The following is a 20,414-nucleotide window of genomic DNA, read 5'->3' on the forward strand; positions in this document are numbered from 1 at the left end:
ATGTTCACAGCACTTTTCCTGGGGGTCAGCAAGGAACACAGCAATGACAGGCTCTAGGGACATAGTCCAACTATGGGAATCTTGTTTTTTTAAGATGCTCCAGTGATAATTTGGCTTTTGGTTCTTGTCACAGAATAATTCCTTGGAGGTTAAAAATCATAAGTCATGAAGTCCATGTAGTGGGCTACAACCATAAATTTTCTTTAAATGTAATTTTTAAAAAAATGTAATGCATTATATTGGAATAGAAAATATCTAAGTGTAGTTAACCATGAACTCTGGAGCCAGGTCTGTCGACTGCGAACCTCTACCACGTGACCATGTACTAGCTCTGCGGCCTTGGGCAAATTACTGAACATGTCCATGCCTCAGTCTCCTTACCTGAATAATAATACCTACATACTTCTTAGAGTTAGTGTGTTACATGAGCTTATATACATAAAGTACATGCTCACTCACCTGTGGGTCACTTGAGGATTGGCTAATCTAGGCTGGGCAGCTTTGCTTCAAACTGCAGGTCCTACCAAGCTTGGCCCCTCACTGATGGACCCAGAGCTGTCCCACCATGGTCACTGGGGTCCAGGTTAAAGGGGCAGCAGTTGCCTGGGAGTAGCTCTTCTCATCATAATGTTAAAAGCACAAAAGAGCAAGCCTCATCCCATAAGCACAGTTCAATCCTCTGCTCGCCTCATGCCCTAACATTCCCTGGGTGAAAGGCGATGCACAGTGGAAGGCACAATCCTAGTGACTGAAGTTGTCACACGACAGAGTCCAGGATCAAGGAGGTAAGGAACAATAATCTGTTGAACAAAAACCCAACAGTCATAGTGGAAAGGGTTTGAGAAGCACTGCTCTAAAACAGGCCAGATCTGACCCACCACCTGTTTTTTTAAAATAAAGTTTTATTGGAACCAGGTCATGCCCATTTATTTACATGTGGCAACTTTTGGGACACATTGGCAGAGCTGAGCAGCAGTGACAAGAGGTCATTAGACTTGCAAAGTCTAAAATGTTTATTCTCCATCCTTTTACCCTCAAAGTTTGCAGATCCCTCTTCCTAGAAAATGAAAAATTTAGGAATTGATGAGAATTCAGCCTCAAAGCAAATTACATGGTCGAGTCACCCTTTCTATGCACCAGACGCTGGCAAGTGCGGCTCAGGGACTGTGATTTCATCTGATGCCAGGTTCTCGCCGCTGCAAGAAGTGAGCAGTTTTTTGGTTTGCAACAACCACTGTGTGGTAGGAGAGAGCCCTGTCCAGCTCCAGCCCTTGAGTCTATAACAGAGCCTCATTATTGGAATTCACACACTGACTTTCCTCTTCCGTGCTGTGTGGAGTTCAATATCGTGATTTTGGTTAAAAGATATATTACCTTTGCGATAATGCTTCTCAGGAGCCTCTAAAAATTTAAGATTAAGAAGATGAGGCATCATCCAAATAGAACAAAGGTATTTTAGGACTTCATTGGAGGCCAAAGTCTCACACCCTGAAATCTGAGGCAGAAACCCCTGCTCATGCACTGATCTAAGTGGACTTGCTAAGGCTTAGGGTGGGTGGGGTGGGGCTGGCTCCGGGCTGGCCCACTGAATAAGACCCTCTCTCACACCACAGGCCCCTCAGAAGTCCAGAGGCAACGGGAAGGTGCCAAGGCTCCTTGGAGATTAGTTTTGCCTTTGTGAATTTACAAAGTTAGCTAATCCCAGAGGATGACTCTGTTGTACAGAAAAAGACTATTTTGGGACCACAGTTTTTTTCTCAGTCAGCCATATTTGATTTATTGGAGTAACAAATTAGAATTCAACTCCTTCCTTTAAGTGGGGCTTCCCTTGTAGTAAGGTCCGTCTGGTCAAGGCTATGGTTTTTCCATTGGTCATGTATGGATGTGAGAGTTGGACTGTGAAGAAAGCTGAGTGCCAAAGAATTGATGCTTTTGAACTATGGTGTTGGAGAAGACTCTTGAGAGTCCCTTGGACTGCAAGGAGATCCAACCAGTCCATCCTAAAGGAGATCAGTCCTGGGTGTTCATTGGAAGGACTGATGCTGAAGCTGAAACTCCAGTACTTTGGCCACCTGATGAGAAGAGTTGACTCATTGGAAAAGGCCCTGATGCTGGGAGGGATTGGGGGCAGGAGGAGAAGGGGACGACAGAGGATGCGATGGTTGGATGACATCACCGACTCGATGGGCATGGGTTTGGGTAGACTCCGGGAGTTGGTGATGGACGGGGAGGCTTGGCGTGCTGCAATTCATGGGGTCGCAAAGAGTGGGACACGACTGAGCGACTGAACTGAACTGACTGACTCCCTTGTAGCTCAGTTGGTAAAGAATCTGCCTGCAATTCAGGAGACTTGGGTTCGATTCCTGGGTTGGGAAGATCCCCTGGAGAAGGAAATGGCAACCCACTCCAGGAGAATCCCATGGACAGAGGAGGCTGGCAGGCTATAATCCATGGGGTCGCAAGAGTCAGACACAACTTAGTAACTAAACCACCACCACCTTCCTTTAAGCTTTCAAGCCCCCTTTTGCAAAGCTTATTGTGCTATTTATCAGGCAAAATCTTAACTTACTTTATGGGAGGCTTTATTAAGGGGTTAGTTCCACTTAGACTTTGTTAATTAAACAACTTTAAAGGTGTTTAACTGCATCTATTAATTTAATATATGTGATTTGCTTTTCAAGGACAGCTAACACTAACAGCCCTAACTAGGCTCAAAAACCTTTCTAAACAATTTACATTGTTAACTCATTTAATTCTCACAACAATTCAACCAGATATCTTAAAGTACTATCACCTCTGTTTCAAATGTAGGGAAACTGAGGTACAGAGAGAGATTCTCAAACACTCATGTAGCTAACAGTACCTGAGTTACTTTGTGAACATTACAGTCTGGCTTCAGACCCAGGCTCTGACCCTTACCCTGGGTTAATTAGCTAGCTCTGAATTAATCGACTGAAAAAAAAGAAAAGAATCCTGACTACTTCAGGCATTCTTGTTAAACTAATAAAATTACACTTATAAATGTAGTATAACAGGCTCAAAATTCTTTTACATGTTCTATAATTGATTACTCTTTACAAAAAGATTACTCTTTACAAAAGTCCTTTCATGTAGCAAATGGTCCTCCAATATACCAAATTTGTCTAAACGTTATGCACACTTAAAATATCAAATGCAAGGTTATTTCCAAACTTCACATAGAAAAGCTTCCTGCTACAGACGTGATTGACCTCATCATCTCCAAGCGTTCCCTGCATTGAAGACATTTCACCGTTAAGGAAACCACCGTGCCCTCCTGGGCTGTCACGGGAGACCCAAGAGGGAGAGTGTGCCTTGGGATGGACGCTGATGAATGTCTCAATAAGGACTGAAAAAATTAACCATTGAATTTGGCCTGGTGAAGGTCACAGTGGCCTTGACAAGAGTAGAATTTGCCGGTGATTGGATGAGTGAGAATGTAAAAAAAAAAAGCGTTCAGGACAGAGAAGGAGAGGAGGGGATAAGGTGGCAGTTTTCTCTTGCTGTTACGGTAACTGGAGGCTGGGGCCACAGCTGAAGCAAGGTGCAAGGTCAAGGAAGATATTTTAAAAAAATAGAATATATTGTAAGTAAGTTTGACAGTAATAATCCGGTTGAGGGCATGGGGGGAGCACGAATCCAGGAGAAAGAAGCAGTGAGGTCTGTCTGGCAGTAGAGAGGGCAGAATCTAAAGTTGGACCATAGAAATGGAAGAAAAGAAGGGCAAAAGGACAGAGGTGGGTTCCTGTGATGAGGTACGTGGGAGTGGCTTCTGATTACTTGTTTCCTCAGGGAAACAGGGAGTCAGGTCATCAGTGCCAAGTGATGGGGAAGCGGGTGTTGGAAATTCGAGCAGAAGGAAGATATGAAATGGTCCTCCAGGGAAATCAGGAGAGTCAAAGGACTGGGGAGATGCAGTGGGATTGCTCTTTAGTGTGAAGAACCCCAGAGAGGATGAAAGCCTCGGGAGTGGATGACAGCACATGGCAATGAGTGAGGACAAGGGCGAGGGTCCAGACTGAGGACTGAGCCAGTCACACGGAGCTTACTGCACAGAGGTCCTGGACCTCAGATCTGTGAGCAAGATTATTGATTCAGGGACCCACCAGGATCAGAGTCCCAAATCCTCCACACGGAGTTAATAACTTGTTTCTTTCTAAGAGGATCAGGGTCAGTGTCTTACCACTTGGGCTAGAAAAATACTTTCGATGCTTTATTTCTCCCATCAAAACAGATGTGCAGTGCCTGCTCCCTTCTAAAACTATTATGTATATTTCCTTAAAGTCAAAGCTATGAGGGGCTTCAAAGGCTGTTACTGGCAACATTGCAAAGCCCAACACAACTGTAGCTACTCTTGCTGGGAGCCCTTTAGAACCAATAAATGCATTTTAGTATCTCCACAGAGCTAATTAAGAATAGGCAAATTGCACTGGCTCATAAAAAGCATTATTTTTAAACTTCTGGTTTTGTTTTGAAGCCAAGTCCTTCTCAGCACAGTTGCTTCTGGTGGATCTTTTCCTGAGATCATTCCCCATCCCGATCCTGTCCACACAGACTCTCAGTTTATTTCACTCTCCTTTCTCGGTCAGAGGTTCCAGTCTAATTCAGGATCTCTCAACCTCAGCACCATTGATATTTGGGCTGGATAATTCTGTTATCCAAAGAATAGTGGGTGCTATCCTGTGCATGGTAGAATGCTTAGGAACAACTTTGGCTCCCTCCCACTAAATGTCAGTGGCATGTCACCCCATACAACCACCCAGGCTGTGAAAATTAAAAATGTCTCCATACATTGTCAAATGTCTCCTGAAGGTCAAAATGGTCCCTGGTTGAAAACCATTTGTCTATTAGGACTGGGGAGAGTGAGACCCCCTGGTAACTCAAATGAGAGTTGCATATGATAGCCCTAATAGCATAAATTAAGTCTCTGGTGCAACAAGACAGGATCAGACAACCTCAGAGGTGAGAAGTGAGATGCTCTCCCTTCTGTGCAGAATGTACAACTAGCTGGTTAATCCTGCTGAATAAAGAAAAAAAAAAAAAAAGAATGTGTGACATTTCCACTTTTCACCCGTTGATATGAAGATTCCCAGGAGATGGTAATTAGTTACCAACTACACAAAAGATATAATGCATAAAATTTTTGAATTGGGGAAATGCAAGGAGAGAAAGTGAGAGAGAGAGGTGAGATGGGCAGGGAGAGAGGAAGAGGGAGAGAGAGGGAGGGAGGGGAGAGAGGGAGGGGGAGGAGAAAACACAGAACTCAAATACAAAGCAAGAGCTCAAGTTTGTACCAAACTGAACCTTGTGCTTTTGAACTTTGTGAGAGTTCAGTTAACTACCAAGTCTAAATCTGTGACAGCAAAACAAGCCAAATCAGCCAACTCCCCATTGCCTACAGGATAAAATTCAAATAGCCTGGGCTGGCAATCAAGAGCCCTAAGCAATCTGAGGGTTTGTAACCTGATCCCACTACAGTAACCAGTCCACTCTCATCCTCTGGTCCACTCACATTTCTATCAAGACACCTTGCTAATTCCTACTGCTGGGCCTTTGTACACGCACTTGCCCCAAGCAGCCTCTCGAGCGTTTCACCTTCAAGGTCCCCTCCATCCCCACCTCATTCAGTTGCCCACTCACTCTCACATACCTCAGAGCTGGGCTGGGGGCAAGGATGACAGCTAACAGCTCCCTGCAGTTACCACAGACCGGATGCTGTTCTGAGCATGTTTGCCCTGGATGCTGAAGAGGATTTCCTAGCTCCTGGGCCACCCAGTGTACCACCCCCGGCCACCCCCACGAAAAGATGCAGACCTACTGGGGCCAGTGCGGGGGCGCCACAGTGACCGCCGCCTTCGGCTCCCATTCTTTCAGAGCAGAGGGGCAGAGGCCGGGCAGCCCGGCCAGGACACAGACGAGAACAAAGAGGGGCCCGATGCAGCACAGGGGGACAGCGGGGGCAGCGGAGGGCGAGGGGAGCCAGGCTCCAGTCACGGCGGGTGGGGGAGGGCTCGTCAGCGCACGCTGACCTTCGGGGCTGGAGAGAGGAGGGAAGAGGAAGCACATTTCTGCTGCTCCTCTCTCAAGACTTCCTGAAGGCGGGGCTCCCCGTTCTCTGCGGCACGTCAGGCTTTCCTCTGGGCACACGGCTCTCACACACCCACACGTGGGCAAGCTTCAAAGCTTCCAGCACCCGGGTGCTGCCAGTGACTCTGTCCCCAGAGTCTTCTGTTCACTGGAAGCGAGCCCTTGATTCCTGGGTTGAGACACTGGCTCCATAATAACTTCATTTTCCAGACTTGGAACCAAGCTTTCAGAAGAGCTGGCCCCAAACCTCCACCTGTGTGAACGGGTCTCACATTTCCGGCCTCAGCATCAGGATTCGCTGTAACCCTAAAACGCCTGTATTCATACAAAACCATCCCTCCTCCACTTCCTTTTCTCTGTCATCTCCTGTTTCCTCTTCTCCCTGTCTCCCTAGCATCTGCGCGCTGATAAGGAGAAAATAGCACTACTTTCAGGAGGGTCCTCGGGTCCAGCTGGTGGGATGAGCCCCAGGCCTGAGCATTCTGGGGTGTCCACAGCCAGGTCACAGCTGTTTCCCCAAACTGAGCACAATAACCCTGACCTGTTAGGGCAATTCTAATCCTCTTATAAAGGAGCCTTGTCTTTTTGAGGGTGTTGGTGACTTTAGCCAATCAGGTCCCATTCTCCCTCTCCAAAAAGAAAAAAACACCAGAGTGAGAAACATTTGCCCTAAGGTTGTGAAGATGTAAGTCACTGCAAACTAGCATTGCTGGTGAAATCCATGTTTTCCTGTGGACCCAGTTTCTGATATCTAATCATCTTCCTTGTCCTCCCTCCCAACCCCTTTCCCCCAGATCCAGTCAGAGGGTCCTGGAAAGCAGGATAGAGCAGCTGAGGATGGAGATGTTGGGTTCTGACAGTACTTCTCTGCTCTCAGTTCCATCACCGGGCTACTCAGTTTCCCCGTCTGTAAAACGGGGACAGTGATGGCTATGTTGGAGGTTTGCTTGGAGGATCAGATGAGACAATGTTCGTGTAAAGAGAAGAGCATTTTACCCATCAGAATTCCTCTTAGGAAGGTAGAGCTGTGTTTGTTGAGAAAATTCTTTGCTAGAAGTAAAAACCGAGATCCTTGGGGCCGGAGGTGGGTGGGCCGCTCCCAGCAAGACAAAGAGAGGATTTTGCTTGCAGCTCCAGGGAGGAAGTGGGGGGCCCGGAGAGGGCGGAAACCCTGTGGTCCAAACGGGACCCTCCCCATGATGCCCGCCTCCCTCCACCAAAATCTTAAGTGAGGTTCACCAATTCATGCAATACCTGAAGTAAGTAATGAGGAAAATAGACAAGGGGCTGAGTCTTATCTCTGGAGAGCTGTGGGGCAAAATCATGACAGCATTTCAGGATGAGAGGCAGCAAACACCTGAGGACAGAAGACTCAGGGGCCGTGTTGGGAAGGGACCATCAAAGGCCGTGAATCTCAAAGGCCATGAATCTCAGAACCAGGCTTCTCGGGGGTAGGGAGTGCGCACTGACAGCCTGGTTGAGCAGGCGAGAAACTAGAGTGCAGTGTTATTATTCCCTGGGTCTTTCCTCGCTGACCTGCAGCCTCAGTTTTGACATCACTTCCTTCAGGAAGCCTGCTCTGATTTCCTGAATGTGGGTCAGAATCTTCAGCTCTGATCCCTTCCCGTGTGTTCGCCTCATCGGCGTTTTCACCCTGCGTTATAGCTTATTTGGATCTCTGGTCTCCTACTATGCCATACGTTCCATCTGGTCAAAGGGAAATCTTCCACACCCTGTGTTCCCAGACCTGGCCCGGCACCTTACCCATGGTATGTTCTCAGTTTGTGTGCAGCACACAGCGGTATAGAAAAGAAAGCAGGGTCTATCGTATCCTGTAAAAACTAGCTTCAGATCCTCATTCTAGTATTTAAAAGCTGTGCAACTCTGGGCATGTTACTCAACCTCGCTGAGCCTCACTCATCTCTGTAAATAGGATGGAAGGTTAGTGTCAGCGTGAAGATAGAATGGGAAGATACATAGAAAGTGGTACCTGGCCAGACTGGCCACTTAGCAGATGTTGATTCCTTGATTCAGTCTCTGACATTTGGCCTATCTCTTCCATCCACACCAAGTCAAAGGCCTCAGCACTTAACAAACTCCTCCTTTCTGCTCCTATTTCAGAGTGTTTCTCTTGGACTTATTAAGCACATCCTCTGTACCAATGTTCCAAAGGAGTTAGCAACCACATCTAGACCAACACCTGTTTTTGTCATCTCCCTGAGCTAAGAAAGGTTTTCACATTTTTAAAAAATGGTTGTAGGGGGTGGGGGATTTAAGAGGGATGTTTCATGACACACACAAAAATTATTTGAAATTCAAATTTTGGAGGCCATAAGTAAGGTTTGACTGGCACCCAGCCACACTCTTTTTCCTATTGTCTGGCTGCTTTTGCACAACAGTGGTGGAGTTGACTAGTTGTGACAGAGACCGTATGGCCACAAACCTGAAAACATTTACCATCTGGCCCTTTGCAGAAAAAGTTTGCAAACCCAGGGGCCAAGCAGTTCCCACAGCAGATGATTCTTAAGCCCTCATGAGCACAGCATGAAGTTGGTGCTGTAAACTGCCCTCGCTGTGTGTTGAGGAGCATAAGATGGGGAGAGGTCAAGTGACATGTCCAAGGTTACGTGGCAAGCAAGTAGAAGTGGGGTCAAATTCCCACTGCCTCTGACATGCTGAGGTGACTAGGGACAACAGGAAATAGCCTGTACCCCACCCTGGACCCCACCCTGGGGAGGCTGGCCTTGAAGGTTCTTGGTCAGGAGCGTGATGGGCTACAGTGAGACTAGGTGATCACTCTGGGCTTCCCAGGTGGCTCAGTGGTAAAGAGTCCAGCTACCAATATAGGAGACACAGAAGACGTGGCTTCTGTCCCTGGGTCAGGAAGATCCCCTGGAGAAGGAAATGGCAACCCACTCCAGGATTCTTGCCTGGAGAAATCCCATGGACAGAGGAAACTGGCAGGCCACAGTCCATGGGGTCGCAAAGAGTCAGACACGCCTGAGCACGCACGCAGAGTTCACAACTGGCCAATGAACTGAGGGAGGCGGAAGAATGGGAGAAGCAGCACAGGGTAGGGATTGAGAACCTGAACTCAGGGGACGTCCCTGGTGGTCCAGTGGCTAAGACTCCATGCTCCCAATGCAAGGGGTCTGGGTTCGATCCCTGGTCAGGGAACTAGATCCAATGTGCCGCAGCTAAAAATCCCACGTGTGGCAAATAAGACGTGGCACAGCCAAATAAATAAATTAAAAGAGAGAGAGAGAGAACACGAATTCTGGAGCTCAGCTTCCTGGGGTTCATTGCAGCCAACCACGTATCTGTGTGACTTTGGGCAAGTTACTCAAATTCTCTCTGCCTAGTTAATAGGCTGTAGACTCTCCCTTATGGAGTTGTTGTGAGGATTGGATGGGAAACTGTCTTGTTAAGCTGCCTTTGTGGCTCAGAGCAGCCCCAGATGTTGCCTGTGGCCAGGCCTATAATTCATTCCTACAAGGAGTTGCTGCTCCTACTCTGTTCCAGGTGCCATTCCAGGCAGTCAGGATAGAAAGAGGAAGAAAGACAAAATAACCAGACCTGCCTCCTGCCTGGAAGGAGCACCCAGTCCACTAAGGGGACGGGAGAGTAAATTGACACCAGGGCGTAGGGTTACAGGGGTGACGGTGGGCGGTCCCGGAGCTGAGACAGGGAGCAGCGCCTTCCGGCTCTCCCTAGTGGCTCAGGTTCTCACTCCTTCCTAAACACACAGATGTTCTGCTGGCTTCGCCCTGCCTCTTCTCCCCAGGCTCTCGGGCTCGCCTGCACGGGGAATGCTCTGCGCCCAGGCGGCCATCCAGGGCCCTGGCACGGAGCTGCGTCTGGAAAACGGTGAAGCACAAATCAGCCCAGGGTACTAGGCCCCTGGGAGAACCTGGGCAGAAAAATAACTTGGCTGCTTCCACCTGCCAAATCACAAAACAACAAATTCACAGGAAGAGCGATTAATGCCGAAAAGCCTACCGTGTTCCAACCTGGAAACTCTGTCTCACTGATGTGCCCTGGAGGTACAGTAAGAATCCAGGCCAATTAGGAATGTTATCTTACTATGAGCCAGCATCTCTTGCTTGCCCAGGTATTTTTTTTTTTTACAACCATTTGTTTTTGACTTGTCCTTTAGAAGTGTGTACTCTTGCATATACAAATGTAGCTGTGCAGAGAAAAAAGATTGGAAAGAAACACCAGTGGCTTTCAACTGAGATAGAGGATGGTATTTGGGACATAGAAGGGAAAGGGGGAGGCTGTTTATTTTAGTAAAACCTAATTTTTTCCACCAAATCCTCATGCTTGCCCTTCCTCCCTGGGGAGACAACTTTAAGCATTTGTGTTTTTAAAAAAACTCCCCAAATAATTCTGATATATGCTTCCCTTCCACCTTACCACCTGCCTGATGTATAGTCATTAATATACATCAGATGTTAACAGTAGTTATATCTGAGTGTTAGAATTAAACTTTTTTTTTTCCCCACTTTTTCGCTTTGCTGGTGTTATTAAAATTCTACCTCGGCCGGGTAGACTAACATAGTAAAGTGTGTTGGTTTTGAAACCAAACTACCTGGGTTTAAACCTAATAGAGGCAGGTAAGCTATGCCTCAGTAATTGTATGTGTGAAGGGAGAAAAGTAATAGTGGCTACCTAACTGAATTTCTGTGAGAAGTAAATGATTTAATAAAGTTCTTAAGACAATACCTGGCACATGGGATGTTCAGTATGAATTACGCATTATTATTAAAACAAAAGAAGAGCAATGCAGTTTTTAATTGTAGAAAATTTCTAAAATAAAAACTACTTGCAAGTAAGAAACCTGGGCAGAAATAGACACGTGATATTTAGGGTCAGTGTGTACAGAGGTCTGTACTCTGGGAATTTGATTGAGGAGCAGCCAACAGGTATCCATTTATCCAGTTTACTGTTATCAATATTTTTAGGGGCTAAGATATGAGGTTAAGTACTTTGTTTTTATCTGACTGTGACTTTGACACAGGAATTCCCTGGTAGCTCAGCAGGTAAAGAATCTGCCTGCAATGCAGGAGACCCAGGTTCGATCCCTGGGTCAGGCAGATCCCCTGTAAAAGGGAATGACAACCCATTCCAGTATTCTTGCCTGGGAAATCCCATGGACAGAAGAGTCTGGCAGGCTACAGTCCATGGGATCAGAAAGAATCAGACAAGACTGAGTGATTAATGCTTTCACTTTCACTTGACACAAGGTACACCTCTAAACTTCATAAATTTCTCAGATTCTCGACCAATGGAGGCATCCATCAAACAGGTTTACAGTGACCAGGCAGAAAAGTCAGCTCCTAGAGAAATCAAGTAGATGTGTTGTTTGCAAACTGCACCCGAGGACACTACATCTATACATATACATATACATATATATACACACATACATGGAGAGAGAATCCACAATATTTGCATATTCTGAATATTACTGAAATTGGATGGCAAGCCTAAGACTTGTTCTCCCCATTGGTGAGATAGGAAAACAATAGATTCTACCTGGTTCTGTTTTGAGTATCATTTTCGAAGGGGAATAAAGATAGGTATGAAAGAGCTCTGCAAACTTAAATGTTGAAGTGAGGACTGGTGGTTATGATGAGGAGGAATATTAATGCAGCATAAGAAAAAAGAAAAGCCACAGGGGCCGCTGGCCGCGGCAACAGGAAGGAGGTGGCCGGGCTTCCCCTTCCTTCTTGTTGGTTCCAGCCCAGAGACTCCACCCTGGCTGGAGAGAGGAGCCTGAGCTTGTTGAAAGGCTCCCCAACCAGTCTCTCTTCGGTCAGACACTCAATGGTAGTCTTTGCTCCTAAGCATTTCTTTTCCTCTCTCCCGACTCATTTTCACTTTGGTGTTTCTGTATCATTATTTAGTAGCAAGTTGCAGGCAGCCTAACAGCTAATATTCACTGAGGCCAGGCTGGAGTAACTCATGTTACTTCAAAGATTGGAGAAACTCATGTCTCCTCCAAGTAAGTCTAGTGTTTTTGTTTGGTTTTACTATCTCCGTTTTGCAGAGGAGGAACCTGAAGCAGGGACAGGCAAGGTCATTTGCACAGTCCGTGGTGGTGGATCTAAGATGCAAATCCCAGCAGTCTGGCAGCAGGCTGTTGATGCTTACTGTCACTAGACTAGACTTCCTTTCAAACTGATGACAAGACAACTGGGGAGAACAGGCTCTGGGAAGCCCACCCTATAGTAATCCTGTAAGATCTCAAGTGCCTAGCAGAGGATTTACTGGGACTGGAATGTAAGGCCCTTACCTGCCAGCTGAACTCGGCCCTGGGACCCCTTGCAGTTCACCAGCTCCAGGGAAGTGAGGAGAGAGGAAGCCCAGGTAACCCTGTTCATCATGAACCCAAACTGTCCTGAAAGGAGCACAAACTGGTAAAAGGTTTTCAGAAATAAATATTGAAGCAGGATGTTGGTATTCACGGAGACTGTGCGTTCAGAATCAGTTTCCACCCCACGTTTCCGGCAATTGGTGGACATGACCGTAAACACATCAGTATCCAGAAGCAAGTTGCCAAAGACCCTCTGTTTCAGGAAGGATGCCCAGCCCTCACTGCTCGGGGAACAGCTGAGATCAGCTGATGCCAGGTGATATTCTTGGCTCTGACAGTTCCTGGGATCCATTCCTCCAGGATTTTGGATGGCGTACTCTCCAAAGGTGGTCTTTGCTCTCTCAGAACATGATGTAACTCTCCAAACCTAAGCCTCAAATGGTTTGCAGATTTTCTGGGGTGACTGTTTCCTGTGTTCTGAGATGCCAGGTGGTGAGAGCATTCTGCCTGAGAACTGTGGACAGCATGTACAAGGAAAGCTGCTCCAAGCAGGCAGGCAGTGCCTGGTGGCCAGTAACAGAAAACACAGCCCATACTGATGTGCATGAGAGCGGGGAGCTTGTTGGTTCCTGTAACTCAACATCTCTGGACAGATTTCAGGTGGGGATGGATATAGTGACTCAACCACGTCAAACACACAAAGAAATGACCTTTCTTTTTATCTCTTTTCTCTGCTTTCCATGATGTCAAGTTCATTCTAAGGCTGGTTTCTATCAAAGGAACAAGAGGACTACCAGAAGCCTCAGGGAGCCAAGCTTGCTTCCTTGTTCGTTTCTAGCAGGAACAGCTGTCCCAAATCATTTAGTGAAAGTCCTGGGTCTCTGATTGGATCATCAAAGGTCACATGCCCAACCCCGAACCAATCACTGTGGCCATGGTCAATAAGACATCACATTTGAAAAAAAAAAAAGATTGTGTGTGTGCTCACTCATGTACATATGTGTGTTTCAACTGAACGTTCCTTACTGGTTCTGCTCCCACGAATGGCTGAAATCAGGGGACAAAGGGTGAGGCCATCTCTTCGACTTTCCCTTTATGCACAGAACTAAACAGACGAGCACAGCCTTGCTCCTGTGGTGAGAAGGTGGTCGTGTGGGAAGGAGGAGAAATAAGTGGGGAGCAGGAGAGTGTCTCTGAAAACATACAGACCCTCCCTGGACTGCAGTGCGAAGGAGGCACTTGGTCTGGTTTACCTCAGGAGGAATCAGAAGATTAAAAGTGGTTTAGGAAGGCCAGGCCACCAGGGATGGAGCAAGGAGGAGGAAGGCCCACGACGTAGGGGGCTGTCTGGTGACTAAATAAAGAGACTGTTTTCCCCCAGTTGGAATCCCCCAGATCCCTAAGGTCAGGAAGGGGGCAGGCTGCAACCCCAGTGGGTAGGTCTGGGGCTGCCCTCTACTCCAGGCAGGAAGCTGGAGGGGCCTCACCAAGGCTGCCCTCCAGGGAGAAACAGAACTGTCCTCCCCCACACCCAGTTTCTCTGCTAGGGTAGAGCAGTCCTTGACTTCCTCATACCAGTTTGCTCATAATTCATGCTTGATCCACTTCAGCTTCTTCTTGATGGGGTCCTTGGACCTAGCATAGATCATGCTGCTCGTAACGAATGCAGACTCGGGGGTCCAGAAGATAAGCACCAGGTCCTCTTTTCACTCTCCTCGGTCTTCTAGTTTGCATCACAGATGCAGCGGCAGTCCTCCGGTGGTGCGCTGACTAAGTGGGTGAGTCGCCATCATCAGCCTGGTCTACACTACCTACCAGGACCTCCTGGCCCTCCTCCCAGGGGACTTTCTTGTCCTTCCTCAGAAAGAAGAGCACCACTTTCCCGTGGCTTGTTCACCTGCATGTCAACAAATCCCTGATGCTGCCATCAGAGACAGCCACAGAGGAGGCCATGTTTCTGGGAAGAGAGAGGGATATGGCAAGGTGAGCCAGAGAAGGTGGGAGCCCTGCACTGCTGAAGGGAGCTGACTCAAGACCATGATCACTTTCAATCAACCCCCGCCTACATCTGGGAAGTGAGCACCACACCCACTCCAGTACACTGTTCCTTTAATTTCTGACATGACTTTTTCTGGAGTCATTTAAAATACCAAATATGGCTCAAAAGAGGAATAAAGAATGCAGTAGACTGCATCCTTCTATTTGTTCAAATCAGAACCTTGCAATCATTCTTGACTGCTTCATTTCCCTCCCTCAGGCCTACTTCCAATCAATCAACAAGTCCTACTTAGCTCTACTACAAAATGTATCTAGAATCTGATCCCTTCTCACTTTATCCTCGATGTCACCCTAGGCTAAGTTATCACCATCTTCCATCAAGATATTCCAATAGCCTCCTACTTGGTCTCCTCCTACTTGCCCCCATCACTTCATCCACAGAGAAGCCAGAGTAATCTTTTATAAATAGTAAGTCATGCCACATCATTCCTCAACTCGGAACCATCCAGTGGTTCCTGTATCACTCCAGAGAAAAGTCAAAAGGCCTAACAATTGCCTAGGTGACCCCACATGGTCCAGCTTGTTACCTCGTCAATCTCATGTCCTGCTACTCTCCCCTTGCTCACTCTGCTTCAGCCAGACCGGCTTCTTGCTACATCCTCAAAGTACCAGGTTATGTCCCTGCCTTTAAGTCTCTCGTATGTGCTATTCCCAAAACCTGCAACACCCCTCTTCCCAATATATTCCTAGTTCATCCCCTTGGTCCACAAGTGATATTATCAGAAAGATGCTGCATGAGCACCTTGTGTGAAAATATACCTAGTCTCTCTTTAAGCCACTGACCTTGCTTTATTTTTCACAGCACTTACCATTCTCTAAAATAGTTAAGCATTTGTTCACATGTCATTTTTCTCCCCTCTAGAATAAAAGTTCTATGATAGCAATGCTATTCACCATGATAGCCCTGATATCCAGAATGGTGAAGGCATTCAATGAATAGTTATTGAAAATGAATGAAAGAGTTTTAAACAAATAAGGCTCAAAAGAGGAAATGGCTAACAAGAAATGAAAAAAAAGTTCAACCTTTCCAATAAGCAAAGAAGTTGGCAAATTTCTTGTTGGCCAAGATGATATTTTTGCCTACTAGATTGGCAAGAAAAATCAAATAATAAATTCACTGCTGTTGATAAAACAGTGGAACTGGTATTTTCACATATTATTAATCTCATTGATTTATTTAATAGATATCTATTGGGTACCCATCCACCATTGTGCAATTTTCCAATGTATACTCTAATCCATAATAAGGCTCAAAGTCTATGTAATCATCAGGATAAACTAGGTTAGCTTTGATAACAAATTAACTCTACAATCCCAGTAGATTATCATAACAGAGGTTTACATGTTACTCACTCAATTTACTGACCTCAGATTGGTAGTGAGGTAGTATTTATTAATGTCACTTCCCTTCATATTGCATTGGCCAGAACTAATCACTCCTACCCAATGGGAAGTAGGCTAAGAAATGAGGTTTCATACTTGTGCAAAAGGAGTAGAGAAACAGATATGGGTAAATATTTTGACTATCATAACCTTTGATCAAGAAATCTTATCACCCCACTGGAATAATCTAAAACAGTTAAAGAGCTCATTAAGAAAAAAAGTTCATTGATGTTTTATTTATTATTTTGATAGACTGAAAGAGTCTTAATGTTGAATAATGAAGAAGTAGATAACAGAACTGCAGTTCATCCATATAGTAGATAATGCAGTCATAAAATGATAGTTAATGAAATATATATATAATTATAATATAGTAAGTAAAAAATTAGGAAATAAATGAAATGGATACGTGATTACACCACAATAAAATATACCTAATAAAAATATCCTAAAAAATATACTAGAATGTATTCATTTAACAAATATTCATTCTGCAAATACCTCCTAGATGTTATGCCCTACAGATTCAGAGGTTAAACATACTCTTTGACCTAGAGATGCCACGGTCTTTTAATAATATTTAGGCTGGACTAAAAGAAATCCCTGTTTAAGATCTGAATAGTTACTCTAATAATTTTATGGTTGCAAATAAGGGTGATTATTCCATTTTGACTTGATATTTTATACATACACACACAAACACAAAATGAAATATCACCCAACTGTAAATATATTCTTGCCATTGGCAAAAACAAGAATGGACCTAGACGGTACTACTCTAGGTGAAATAAGGCAGCAGGGGAAAGATAGATACCATATGGACTCACTCATAAGTGGAATCTAAAACACAAAACAAAGAAAACAAAAACAGACTTGTAGATGAAGAGAAAAAGTTTAGTGGTTGCCAGCCAGAGAGATGGGGTGAGGGTTAAATAGGAGAAGGGAACTAAGAGGCACAAACTTCCAGTTATAAAGTAAATAAGCCTTGGGAATTGGAATAAACCATAAGGAATATGGTCAAAAATATTTTAAGAATTTTGTATGGAGTAATAGACTTCATGTGGTTACTAGACTTAACACAGAAAGCATTTCATAATGTATGTAAATATCCAATCACTTATGAGTACACCTGAAACTGACATAATATCATATGTCAAGTATTTTTCAATGTAAATAAATAAGGGACAAATTCAGAGAAAGTACTCTGCAAGAAAACACGTATTTTAACTTTCAGGGGCAACTACACTGTAAGTCGAAAACATCTCCATGAATTTCAAAAAACATTAGCTCTGAGATGGTACTACCCCACTGAAGACCAGTGACCTTCACCATCTGGTCTGCCTTCCTCTCTCTGACCTCAACACCATTATGTACTTCACTCATTCTGCTCAGCTTTACTTGTTCTCCCTACTGTTTCTGGGCCACGTAAGGCATATTCCCACCTGGGGTCTTTGCCCTTGCACTCTTTCTTCAGGGGGCCACGTGGGTCACTCCCCTTTCTTTCAGGTCTTTGCTCGAGCATCTCTCTTCCTGTGGAGACCATCCGTTACCACTCTTCCTAAAATACCAACCTTTCTCTCCAGATAGCACTCCTGTTGCCCACCTGCTTCCCCCAACTTAGCCTCCATACCACCTATGATCTGACTTGATAGATATTTTATTTCTATGATATTGTCTGTGTCTGCACCATGGTATCAGAGGTTTTATACTACATCCCCATTATTTAAACGGGTATCTGAAACATAGTGGATATTCAATAAATAGTTGTTGAATGCATGAAAACAATGAATGAAGGTGAGCGACTGAATGGATTGCTACGGACACTTAGCAATCACAGCACTGTTCCGGAATGAATCACTTGCCTCCACCCCACTGTATCTCACTCCTCCCCCAAACTTCTCTCCGACATGCTTTTCAATGATATGTTCTCCATCCGTCAGTTTCACGCTTGATCTGGCTTCCTCCAACCCTCACATCACATCTGGATTAGGGATTTGTCTCACTCCTGGGTATGATCGTATTCCGACCGCTTCCTGGCAATGCCCGTATTGTCCTCCTTTTCACCCTTTCTCCTGGCTCCTTCCCCTCCACCTTCCCAAACACTCTGTAGCTTTGTCTACAAATGTACTTCCCCAAATATGCCTATCCTTCCAGGGTAGGCAAATGCCTCCTTCTTCCTCAAGAACTCCTGATCCACCATTCAGAAGTTAGTTTCATTATTTGTAACCCTTCTGCTGTCCTTATAGCCTTTGCTGTGCAAAATCTTGGGTTTTGCCAAGATTTGCCTTCCTGCCAGAGTTTAAATTAGGGGCAGGGAGTCAAGACTTACTTGCTCTTGCTTCTCCCATGGAACAAGGAAGATGGTCGATGAATATTAAAATGAGATGACTATGTCAAGCCCTTTTACAGTTCCTGGCACCTGATGAATATTCAGTCAGTGCTGGCTGCGAATACCAGTTAGTACACGGACGCAGAGTTTGGTTCCACCCAAAAGAGAGATACATAAAATTGATGTCTGCTAGGTGGGTTTTCAGAGGCTGTGATGTGTCAGGGTCCTTGTTTCTCACTGCTTGTGTCTCTTCCCCCGGTAGCAGGTGCCCATTTCCCTGGCCCACCTGAGCTCCCCTGCAGCTGTGGACAACTCCTGGGCCAGCCGACCACTTCGCATCTCAAGTGCCTAGAGAGGTCTTTGTTCATGCCTGTCCCAGGAACTCACTAGACTGTTTTAAACACAGCCCATAGATGGGGGAGAGGATGCTTAGTGCTTTGGGGCCAACTGTCAGCCACACAAATGGGACTTACGGGGGAAATGCCCCAGCCTCCTCGATTTCAGGGGTACAGTGCGAGGCAGGTTCCACTTGTTTCTCAGAAGGTCCCCACCAGAACTGAACGCCTTTTCCCCTGACAATAACCTGTTTTGGGGATTTCTCTCTGCCCTGACTTACCTCTCCTACTTCCTTGATTGTACCTTCTGGATCACTCCTCCAAACTACATACACTCAAGTCCTGCTTTGGGGGAAACCACCACCACCCAGCATTTCTGAAGGGATGGCTGCCCGACCCCTTAGTTTGATATGCTCCCATCCAGACACACCTTCCCTGTGGTCTATCAGCCCGGCTCCCTGGCATCAGACACATCAATGGTGGGGGGGGGGGATTCCTTGAGCCATCTTCAGAGACAAAAAGTGGAGGCGGAAGTTACATGTCGAGTTTACTTTCGGTTTGTCTCTATCTTTATAGAAACTGCCCCCAAGAAATGGTCGCAGTAAATTACCATTAAACAAAACAAACACACACAAAACCTTACTCTGTTCTTTCACCCTCAGGTGTGATCAAGCATTTAAACCTCTCTAAGGACACATCTGTACTTCACGGAGATCATCATGCTGTGAAGACACGAAGGACAACCTGGTTGGTGGTTCAGTTCTGGTGCTGTATGTGTTTGCTCTGTGTTCACCAAAGCCTGGTCCTTCTCACCGAGCATGTAACTACAGATGATATCCCTTTCCCTTTGTATTAGATGTGGACATGACCAAGTTCTGTCCAGCGCAATGTGGACAGAATTGAACTCCCAGGACTGGCCATTAAAACCCTTCCATGGATGATCCTCTGTGTCTCTGCTCATCTACTGCCTGGAAGCTGAGGATTCCTTGCCCAGGGCTCGGCAGAAGTCTACATGGCAGTAGCCTGAGGCCATGAAGCATCATGTAAAGGATGACTACACTGGCTTAACTGTGAGAAGAAATAACTTTTATTGGATTAAGCTACTGAAATGCCAAGGTTTGTTATAGCATCTAAAGCTGTGCCAAGCAATGCACCACTGGTACCTAGAAGTGGAGTACTGCCACAATAAAAACCTAAAATAATATCCTATTGACTTAGTTGAGTGGTAGTTGGTGAGGAAAGTGATGTAATAGGCTGGAAAGAAGGAGGCTTGTTTTATAAAATGCTGCCTTCAGTGGCAGACAGCATGTCTGCTAACCCTTTAGTTTCAGGGGAGGTTGTTGGGAAGAGTCAGAGTAAAAGCGTGGGTTGACCCTTCGCAGGGCAGGGACTAGGATGAGGTGAGTGAGGCATCCAGGGCCCAAGATTAAGGTGGCAGCTACTTGCACAATTCTGCTCTTAACAATGAATTACAGGAAAGAAGTATGTTGAGGAATGACTAGCTGATTTTTGAAAGAAGAGAAAGAGGCTTGAGAATCCAGAAATACAGGATCCCAAGGGATATAAAAGCCTGCTACGTTTGGATCCCATATAGTAAGATTAGCTGAGAGGCTAATCTTTGTGACTCACACCTCTGACAAAGATCTGAGTAAGAGTGTGATTTTTCCATTTGCCCATTATCTCAGATACTCTCAAGATAGCCACTCAAGAGAAAGGCATGAATGAGGAAGCAAAGAAACAGATGAAACTTGAAAAATTCTATATGGGAAAAAACTTTTGTATGAACTTCTGATCATGGAATTATTGAGAAGCAAAGATTGGAGGTTTCTAAGTTTTTAGGGAATCACATTGTCAATGAAAAAATGAGCCTAGATTTAAAGGTCTT

General features: G+C 45.5%; 2 long non-coding RNA genes across 2 annotated transcripts in view; one reads left to right on the top strand and one right to left on the bottom strand.

Annotated features, from left to right (window-relative positions):
• The window catches only part of LOC139030652 (uncharacterized), a 28,724-nt gene extending 22,706 nt beyond the window's left edge, over window positions 1–6,018 (bottom strand). The window contains exon 1 of the long non-coding RNA XR_011483073.1: window positions 5,669–6,018. This is a non-coding gene — a long non-coding RNA (uncharacterized lncRNA). The remainder of the gene's footprint in view (window positions 1–5,668) is intronic.
• A 7,157-nt stretch (window positions 6,019–13,175) lies between these two features.
• Window positions 13,176–19,677, top strand: LOC139030702 (uncharacterized). Its single transcript, XR_011483111.1, has 4 exons — window positions 13,176–13,491; window positions 14,035–14,202; window positions 14,288–14,407; window positions 19,192–19,677. It is a non-coding gene; the product is annotated as an uncharacterized lncRNA (long non-coding RNA).
• Window positions 19,678–20,414: the final 737 nt, after the last annotated feature.

This window comes from Odocoileus virginianus, chromosome 23 (genome assembly GCF_023699985.2).
Source record: "Odocoileus virginianus isolate 20LAN1187 ecotype Illinois chromosome 23, Ovbor_1.2, whole genome shotgun sequence".
Classification (NCBI taxonomy): domain Eukaryota; kingdom Metazoa; phylum Chordata; class Mammalia; order Artiodactyla; family Cervidae; genus Odocoileus; species Odocoileus virginianus.